Raw genomic sequence first — 10834 nt, forward strand, 5'->3', positions numbered from 1 at the left:
CACTACACCCCCAGCCTCTGGGCCAATGGGGGTTGAACCCCCGGGAAGGGGCGGGACCTGGGGCGCATGCGCCCGGGGCCTTCTGCCCTTTACGAGGGGTTGTTACTGCTCCCTTGTGGCGCAGACGCTGGGAAGGAGGTTTCTCTCTTTCCCGATCTCCTACTGATCAGTGCCGATGGTTCTGTACCTTGTTGCAGTCTCCGATATCTGTGCTCGTTCCTCACGCTTGGACTCCAGTCCAAGAGTAGCGTCACATAGATGCTGCGGACCTGGAGAAAAGCACCCCAGGAGGTGTGGAAGAGATAGAAGATTCCAAGGCCCCGCGGAAGCGCTCGCCACCGAGCTGCATGGAGTGCTTTGAAAGGGGAGTAGTGGTGGCATCGTGTGGCGGAAGAAACAGCACGGGAGAAAGAGGGTTGGAGGGTCTTGCGTCTTCCCTGATTGTTTCTAGGCTGGAGTCAGTCGAGAGTAATCACTGGTGTGTGGACTGGAGCAGAGCTGAGATTTACTAAAGAGCGAATAGTATTCATTCTCCCTGCTCAATTAGTGTGAAAGAAAAGTTTTTAAAGCTCCCAAACGTTGTCGGCTTGGTGGTACACGCCAGTAAGCCCAGCCCTTGGGAGATTGAGGCAAGAGAAACACCGTGAGTTTGAGGCCAGCCTGAATTACGTGAGTTCAAGGCCAACCTGGACTGCATGGGGAGACCCTGTCTCAAAAAGAAAAAAAAAAGCCGCCCGACATCAAAAGGGAATTTATCCTTTATCAAATATAGAAGACTACAGTGTGGCCCAGGACTTAAGACTGTGAGCCACGACTTGGGGTTAGGGACCAGGTAGGTTCAAGATTAATTATGTTCCACTTTTTGGAATTCTGCAGAAGAACTGCAGCTTATTTATTTTCATGGTTTGTTTTACACGAAAACTCGTGAGGTGAAAATATTCCACTCGGCCATCTTGCTATTTAAATAATAACTTCTAATAACTTTTCTAGTGTATGGTGTGTGTGAAACACTTCTAATCACTTTACATGAATTGTCTCATTTAGCCATGACACAAATGGCATTAGATGTATGTTCCTGTCTTAGGAGGAAACTAGTGGACAAAGTTTGACTTGCCAAGATTATGTGTTTAGATACTGGTGATATTGAATTGTGTACTGTCTGGTACCAGATCTGATCCTTGCAGCCACTGTATTCGTGGCTGGCTCAGTAGTAGAATGTGTTGAGGAAAAGTATTGGAGTAAAAATTAAGCAAACTGGGTTCCAATCCTGTTTTACTTAGAAGATCTAGATAAGTATTGAACTCTTAAGCCTTTTGTTTCATGAGACACTAGCCCAAAGTACTAATTATATATATTCACTTGACATTTATTGAGCACCTCTAATTCACCTGACACTATACTGGATATTAGGAATTTAAAGGCAAGTAAGAGTCCCATTTCTCACAGTCTAGTGTAAAAACCAGAGGCATCAGATGTAGTACGGTAAAGATAGAAGTTGTTTAAGGTAGTCTGGGAGCACAGAGTGGGGCATTTAGTTAAGACTTTGAGAAAAAGTAAAAAAAGACTAGAGAAGGCATAAAGTAAAGGAATAGAGAAGCAAGGACTTGACTGAAGATGAGACTGTGGAAGACAGGAGAAAAGTTACAAATGTTTGGTATGATTTCAGTTGGTGGACTTTATCTTGTAAGAAATGGGAAGCCATTCCTGAGATTTTAAGTGTTGAACTAGTTCAGTTGTCCCTAAAGTTCAAATATTTTAAAACACTTTCTTTTCTGTTTTCAGTTTTAAGTATGAAGACAAAGATAAAAAGAAGGCACAGCCAACAAATTATAAGGAAAATTTAAAAAAGTATAGCAATCAAAATAGAGTTTCAATGAAATTGTTAGAAGTGTAAAATATTGGGAAGAAATCAGATGAGATGAACACCAAAGACTTTTGGATAATGTTCCCATGGTATATACCAGTGATGGGGAACCTTTTAGAGACAGAAGCGCAAAACCTAAAAACCTAAAACTAAAAACCCCAACCTAAAACTCACTTATTTATCACAAAGTGCCAACACTGCAATTAAGTCTAAATAGAGAGGTTTTAGTTTAGGAAAAACAACTCATACATTAACATCTTTTGTCTTCAAAACACAATAACAGTTTTCAATGATATGAACAGCTTTTAATTGGAAGGTAAAAGTTTGCATTTAGGAGCTTTTCCACACTTAATAAGATTTTTTTTGTGGGGGAACAAGGTCTCGCTATGTCATTCAGGCTAACTTCGAACTTGCTGCGATCCTCCCACCTCAACCTCCTGAGTGCTGCGTTTATAGGCATACACCACCATACCCAGCCAATGTGACTTTTGCTGTTGTAGGTATGCTGATAACTTGTCAAAACTTGGCTGGCGTGACTTGGCTTGCATACCTACAGAGAGGGCTCTGCACGCCTGCTATAGCACGCAGACCATAGGTTCACCTCCACTGGTATATACTGTGTCCCAGGCACTATTATAAGAACTCAATGTAATCGTCAATAACCACATGATGTTTAATCCTCACAACTCCGTTTTATAGATTGGAAATTGAGGTTCAGAAAGATTAAGTAATTTGAGCATGATCATACAAGTGCTAAGAGGCAGAGTGGGGATTCAAACAAAGGTTATTTGGCTTGCGAAGAGGATCTGAGAAGTTAGAAATCAAAAGGTGCCTTTTGTCTTTAATACCACAGCTTCTGTGGAGTGTAGTAAAAAGGAAAAAGGGGACACAAACAATTTCTTCTGCTTTTTCCAGACTCTTGGTTATGAAGAAAGAGTACATAACTACCATAGATCAGAATCTGCTGTGATTTGTTCTTTGACTCAGCAGTTGTTTAAAAGTATGCTGATTAATTTTCACAAAGTTGCAAATTTTTCAGTTTTCTTTCAATAGATGATTTCTTCTTTCGTTTCCTAATTGGAGAAAATACTTTGTGTGAATTCCATTTAAATGTACTGGACATGCTTTGTGTCCTAACGTGGCTTATTCTGTGAGTGTTCCGTTAGCACTTGAGAAGATTGTATATTCTGTTATGATGGGGTAGAATGTTCTATGCATGTTAGTCAAACAGGTTTATAGTATTGCTCAGGTTGTTTTATATTTCCTATTTACTTAAGTTACCTATATATGCTTCTAGATATTCTATCCATTTAAAATGATATATTGAAGTTTCCACCTTTCATTGTAGAAGTGTTTCTACTTTTAATTCTATTAATGTCAGCTTCACATATTTTAGGTCTTTGTTGTTTAGTGAATAAATATGTCTGTAACTGGTATATCTTTTTGATAAAGTAAATTTTTTATCAGTATGTAGTGTCCTTTGACTTGTAATTATTTTTTATTCAAAGCTATTTTGTCTGATATTAGTACAACTACCTTATCTATTTGATTACTGTTTCTATAGAGTATCTTTTTCTATTGTGTTATTAGATCTATTTGTACTTTTAGATCTTTTTCAACCTATTTGTGTTTTTAGAGCTAAAGTGAATCTGTAGTAAATAGCATATAGTTGAATCATTTTTATGCATTCTGTTGATTAGAGATTTTAATTCATTTATAATTAATGAAATTCTGATTTATTTCTACCATTTTGATGTTTTCTGTATATCTTTTACCTTTTTGAGCTCTTTATTTCCTCTATTATTACCATCTTTTGTTGATTTTTTTTGTGTGTTGAGCAGTTCTGATTGTCTCCTCATTTCATTTGTGTATTTCTTTTTAGCTATTTTCTTTGTGGTTACCCTGAAAATTATAGTAAAGATCCTAAATTTATGGCAATCGAATTTGAATTGATAACTATTTAACTTCAGTAGCATTCAGAAACCCTGTTCCTATGCAAGTATTCCCCCATGCCTGCTTTATGCTGTTGTCATCATACATTGATTGCATCTTTATGGATTTTGTGCCCAGTAACATATATTTATAATTGTTTTATGCATTTGCTGTTTAAAGTCTAGAAAATAAAAAAGTTTAGATATATTTCATAATACAACAATACTGTTTTCATATGTGCCCATATATTTGCCTTTTCTGAAGATCCTTGTATCTTCACATACCTCTGTATTACCGTCTAGTGTCATTTCATTTGCACCTGAAAGCCTACAGCATTTCTGATAGGGGAGGCCTAGTAATAGTGAACTTACTCAGCTTTTACTTGCCCTGTGATGTCTCAATTTCTCCCTCATTTTGGAAGGAGAGTTTTGATAGAGATATTCTTTGTTGACATATTTAAATATGTCATCCCTCTGCCATCTGGCCTCTATTATTGCTGAGAAGAAATCAGCTGTCAATTTTATTGAAAATGTTTTTTACCTGAAAAGCTGCTTGCTTTTTTATTGCTGCTATCAGGATGTTGTCTTTGTGTTTGTCTTTTGCAGCTCAATTATCATGTGTCTTGACTTGGATCTATTTAGCTTACCTTACTTGCAGTTTGTTGAGCTTTGTGGATATGTAAATTTGTGTCTTTCATCAAATTTCAGTTTTCAGCAATCATTTTTTTCTCATCTCTCCTAGGTCTCTCTTGAAGTGTCTTTTAGTATACTTGATAACATCCCCAGGCAACTTATGCTCTGCATTCTGCTCCTCAGAAAATTTGGTTTTCACACTTTCTGCTTGTCTTTAAATGTTTCTCTTGGGAGACAGGGAGTTAGTTTCCACTCCTGCCATTTTCCTCCAAATGTTTTTATAAAGCAGCCCAAACTCTTCCAAGGAAATATTTCAATGTTAATTTGAAAAGCAAGTCAATATAACTGAAGAATCCCCTTCTGCAGCTAAGGAACAATATTTTTCTGTTAATAAAAAGCATCTTAATTGTCAGCTCATCGATCAACAACTGTTGATGTATATGAGACAACAAAAGTCCTTTTTAAAGCAAGTAGGAACAATTTTGGGAAGTGAGTGGGATAAAAAATGAAGATAAAAAGGAGATTAAAAAAATACAGTCCAGCGATAACCTATGGCTCAATAGAATTGTTTTCTAAGACATTTGACTCTTCTTTATGGCATCGTATGTTAAGTATACATATGTTAAGTCATATGTTAAGTATACATCATCCTAGCCAAAACTCTGGATATGAACACACTTATGTTCACATGCTTGGACATAATTGGGCAAACAGTTTTAATTTACTCATTCAGTAGGTATTTATCACACTCTCGCTGAAGGGCTATATGTGTCAGGGAAATTGTGGCCCAAAATTTCTTTGGAAGAGAGAAGCAGTAATTCTCAACAGATGTGTATCTTTAGAACCCTCTATATATTCCAAAACTTCAAAATTGTTTATTTGTTACTCAAACTTAGTGGATTAAATAACATAAATTTATTGCTTTATAGTTCTATAGGTCAGAAGTCTCACCTGGTCTTGCTGGATTAAGATAAAAGTTTTAGGGCCGGGGATTTAGCTCAGTGGTTTTGCCACCTGCTGTGCAAGCCCAAGGACCTGAGTTCGATCCCTGGTACCAAAAAAAAAAAGAAGATAAAAGTTTTAGCAGCTTGTGTTCATTTTGTGAGAATATTTTTTTTTCTTGCTCTTTTCAGCTTCTAGGTTTCCTGCATTCCTTGGCTGTGACCCTCTTTCGTGTCTTCAGAACCAGCAATGAAAGATCAATTCCTTCTTGTGTACATCTTTCTAAACCTTTTGGCAAAAGCAGGGAAAAATTCTCCACTAGTAATTACTTGTGTGATTACTTTAGGCTCATTTGGGTAATCCAGGGTAATTGCTCCATCTTAATGCCATATTTAATGACATCTGCACAGTCATTTTGTAACCCTTTAGTTATATATACACTTTATGCTGTTATAGTTGTCAAAAATAGATCTATGAAGAGATAAGATTACCTTGTCATCTAAGAGAATCATATTTCTTTATGAAAAATTCAATCCCTTTGAAGGAGGTGAATAAAGTATAAATCTAAATATAATTTAAAGTTCTAGGGGTTTATACTTGCTATTCATTTGAGGACACTTTCTGACAGAACAGTTGCTTGTCTTTTCCTGGTCAGATATTATTACTTTATATAAATTTTTTAAATCATTATGTTGGTGTTATATAATATTTAAAATTTCTAACATTTGACTATGCCTGTCATTTCCTTTCTGCTGATTACCATGTCACCTGACTAAGCACTAACATGTTCAGTGACAATTTTGAAAACTATCACAGATAGGAGGCAATGTACGAGATCTGCAGTAAAAAACTGAACTAATAATAGCTGAAATTTTTTTGGGGGGTAAGATATATCTTCATTTTTATACAAGTGACTATCTTTTCTCTTTTACATCCCCTGCTAATGGGGTATCTAAAGTGTATTTTCAGTCCATTCAAGTCTTTCTCCCTTCATCCCCGTGTTACTTTTTAATTGGAGCTGGATGTGGAGTTAATCAAGAGTTATAAAATACTAAAGTGAGAGAGAGAGAGAGATTAGCAGGGGATGAGCATCCGTCTAATCACCAGCTAAGGTCAATTCATGTTGGCTCATGAGTGCCCTGGACACGTGTCTTCTCTAGGTGTCAACATCTGAGGTCCCTAGTGCAGCTGCCTCATCCCATCTACAGGGCTTCTCAGGTCCCCAGCCTGCTAGTGACAGCCTCACTGCTTCTGGCCACAGCAGACATCCTGCTCCTTCCTACTTCACACTAACCAGTAGTTCAGGACTTGATGTAGAATAACTGGAAAATTTCAAGTTCAGACCACCAGCTCTGAAGATTGAGTACTACTACATGGTATCCTGCTTGGATCAATTTTTCAAATAATCTTGTATGGAGATATTTTTCTTCTTTGAAATAAGCAGATTCCATGCCACATTTAGTAATACCAAAGAAGGTTCTTACAGCCACCGTGTAAATGATATCTGGGCTTTCTTTCTTGTGCTGTCTCAGGACATTCTTTACTCAGGATTTAAAGTTACACTGTACCAGAACATTCACCCGATTTCTTTTAACCTGTAAATTTGATTAAAGGAAAGATTCCATAAGTGCAGTGCACCAAAAGCTAAAAATAAAAAAACAAATCATAGTCAATTACATCATAATGAAATTCATTTAAAAAGTGAGAAAGAAATAAAGGAAAAATGAGTAAAATGGCACTTACAGACTAATAATAATGATCAAAACTTAGAAAACAGAATGCCTGCAAAAGTGATATTGTCAATTAGAAAGATAAGTTAATAGAATTTTCAAGTTGAAAAAAGAAAATATATTTGACAGCATTTATGTTGATATTTTATCCTTCCTTATTTTTCTCTATAATTTGAAAGTTATAAAGCTGTGTGTCTATTATTTTATTCAGAATCTAGATATTTTAATGCAACTACTCAAACCAAGAGAGTATAATTAATTCTATACCTCAGCTTGTTCCTGAATAAACTTTTATACTCTCTTCAAACTAAATTTTTTTTTATTTTTCAAGAGTGATAGTGACATAAAAATAATATGTGACAAACAATAACTAAGAATTTATCCCTCAATGATTCTTGATAAAGGAATCTCAGGGATGTGCTTTAGAAGAGAAGGAAATATTCATAAATACATTTCTTTAACAAATATTGCCTGAGATACAACTCTAGACTCTTGGTACAAATTAGTAAACAAAATGAAAAAAAATTAATATTCTATCTAAAGATATGCAGTGCAAGTTAAAATGAATACACAGGCAAATCTAATCACTTGTTAACTTTTTGAAAAACAGTGTTGAATATGTATACCTTGCAAAATATGGAAGAACTAATATTAGACAAATGTTGCATATGTGTTTGAACAGGGTATAAGTTTATTCAGGAACAACTGAGATATAGAATTAATTATATTATCTTAGTATAAATAGTTGCATTGAGATATCTAGATTATGAATAAAATAGTAGAGTTTAAGACAGTCAAATTATACAGAAAATAAGAATAAAATATCAATATAAATAAAGCATGAAGAAAAATACTTAGTAAAATGCTATAAACAAATGCAAAAATGACACCAGTCACAATATAAATGAACTTAATTCCTCCTGTGAAAGACTTAAGCTGAAAAAAGAAAAACCATACATGTTACTTATTGGAGATAAACTTAAAAATGCTTCAAAATTTGAAAGTATGAGGATAGATATTTTACCTAGTTAATCTAGAAAAAGAAAAAGAGAAAAGATATCTGATGACACAAGATACTGTATAACAGACAAAGCCAGTTATTCTAGAGAAAAATATAATAAAAATGGAGCAATTTACCAGAAAAAGGGATAGTGCTACCCAGACTCAGAGTGGGTCTTCCCGTTATCTACACCCAGAACCATGCTAAACCAATCAGAGGACTAATCCATTTATCTCACCCTTAATCCAATATCATACACACATAATCCATAAGCCCCATAAGCCCCACCTAAGTATGCACACATGAGGCTTTGAGGGGACATCTAATATAACCCATAACATGTGATCTGTTATCGAGTGCCTATATATTTTCAGTTGTTATAACTTCATGATTAATTGGCTTTTTTACCATTAAATATAAAGACTTTCTTTGTCTCCTTTGTACAATTCTTGATTTAAAGTCTGTTTTATCTAATAAGTATAGCTACATCTTTCTCTTTTGGTTTGCATTTGCTGATGACATCTTAGATATAGAAAATTTTAAAGATACTACTGAAAGGGCCAGGGATTTAGCTCAGTGGTTCCCGTGCCTGCCTTGCAAGCGCAAGTTCCTGAGTTTGATCCCTGGTACCCAAAAAAAAAAAAGATACTACTGAAAAGCCGTTAGAACTGATAGGCAAATTCAGTAATGTTGCAGTTTATAGAATCAACAGAAAAAACCAGTAACATGTCTAAATACTTAGTAACAAACTCTCCAAAAAAGAAACTTAAAAATGTGTCATGGTATCAAAAAATAAAACATTTAGGAGTAAATTTAGCCAAGTACATGAGAGATCTGTGCCCTGAAAACTATAAAACATTGATGAAAAATAAGACACAAACAAATGGAAAAATATCCCATATTTATGGATTGGAGAGTTAATATTGTTAAAATATTGATATTATCCAAAGTAACTTGCAGATTCCATGCAATTTCTATCCAAATTCCAAAGTCACTTTTCACAGAGAAAATGTATTCCTAAAATTTGTATGGAATCACAAAAGATGTCCAATAGCCATAGTAATCTTGAGGAAAAAGAACAAAGATGGAGGCATTACATTACCTGATTTCAAAATATATTATAAAGCTACTGTAGTTAGAACAACATGGTGCTGGCATAAAAACAGACACATCAACTAATGAAATAGAACAGAAAACCTAAAGCAAAGAATTTATGGTCAGTTGATTTTTAACAGAAGTGCTATGAATGCACAATGGGGAAAGGAGAGTCTGTTCAAGAAATGGTGCTGGGAAATCTGGATATTCATATGGAGAAGAATTAAATTGGGGTTCTTCAATTTCAGTGCTTGGGAAGACTGCATTTTTGGACCCCATTGTGAACAGCTGTTGAGAAGGTCACAAGACCACAGTTTAGAAAAAAAGAGCAGAGCTAAGAAATCAAGAAAATGCCTTCTCTTGATACCAATATACCAGTCTACAGTGATTATCTAGAATCTGTTGAACATCTTATTTATTTTTGGTACCAGGAATCGAACTCAGGGCCTCGAGCTTACAAGGCAGACACTGTACCGCTGAGCTACATCCCCAGCTTGAATGTCTTTTAACCAACTATAGAAATGATCCCTGAAAGTATAGCCTTTGAACATCTTTTGAGAGAGTTACCCATTTGGGCTTAATTATAAAGCAGGTAGTGTGTGACCACATGGAAGAGATCATGGCCTTCCACTTAAAGGAAGCACATAAGCAGTGTTGGTCACAAATAAAATCACTGAATTAAATGTAAAACGAGACATTCTCACAGAATGTAGAGGAAAAAAGCCAAAGAAATTAAGATAAGAAAAAAGAAAAAGAGAGATGTAGAGGGCCTGTCCAGAAGATAAAATTTATGTGTAATAAGAATACCTAAAACAGAGGGCAAGGCAAATGAAGCTGAAACAATAATTAAAGAACTAATTGAAGAAAACTTTTCAGAGCTGAAGAACAAAATAGGCCTGCAAATGAAGAAGGCTCATGGGGTACCTTTAAAATTTAATGAGAAGAAAGCAACACCCAGACATATTCTAGTGACTTTTTAAAATTTCAAGGATAAAGAAAAAATTTTGCAAGTATGCAGGCAGAGAAAGGTTACCTATAAAGGGGCAAAATCAGAGTGACCTCAGATTTTTCTCTTGCAATTCTAAATGCCAGAAGACAGTGGAACTACATCTTGATCCAAGAATTACTGTGTATACCCTGCCAAATTAGTATTTGTGTATGAAAACAGCTGGAAGACTATCAGATACCAAGGGGTTGAGAAAATACATTAACTAAGAATGTTCTCTGAAAATTTTGCTGAATGATTTACTGCAGCCAACAGAAAATGTGAAAAGCGTAGGAGGTAATTGCATAAAAGATTTGATTAAAGCTAGTTAAAAACATGAATTCTAAAATTGTAATAAACCTAAATGCAAAACAGATTTGTAAGCTAAATCTAAAATTTTCAGCTTATGTAGTTTTAAACTGTCAAAATGCATGCCAAATATTCAGTGTATTGGGCAAATAATTACTGTTTTATTTTTGCCATGTAATATAAAGATCCATGCTGTCGAGCCAAATGTATGTTAGAAAAGAGTGCTTTGCCACTGTGGGTAGGACAAGTACAGTAAAGACATTCCAAATATTAATCTGAAAAAATAATTAAATTGGGCCCTTATCTCACACCACATACAAATGAACTAAAAATAGATTAAAGGTA

At 35.2% G+C, this 10834-nt stretch overlaps 1 long non-coding RNA gene across 1 annotated transcript in view; it reads left to right on the plus strand.

Moving 5' to 3' along the window:
* Positions 1-112: 112 nt before the first annotated feature.
* LOC110349741 (uncharacterized) overlaps positions 113-10834 on the plus strand; it is a 33016-nt gene continuing 22294 nt past the window's right edge. The window contains exon 1 of the long non-coding RNA XR_015439400.1: positions 113-832. This is a non-coding gene — a long non-coding RNA (uncharacterized LOC110349741). The remainder of the gene's footprint in view (positions 833-10834) is intronic.

This window comes from Heterocephalus glaber, unplaced genomic scaffold (assembly GCF_053883595.1).
Source record: "Heterocephalus glaber isolate CG9 unplaced genomic scaffold, H.glaber_assembly_v1.0 deba00001472, whole genome shotgun sequence".
Taxonomy (NCBI): Eukaryota; Metazoa; Chordata; class Mammalia; order Rodentia; family Bathyergidae; genus Heterocephalus; species Heterocephalus glaber.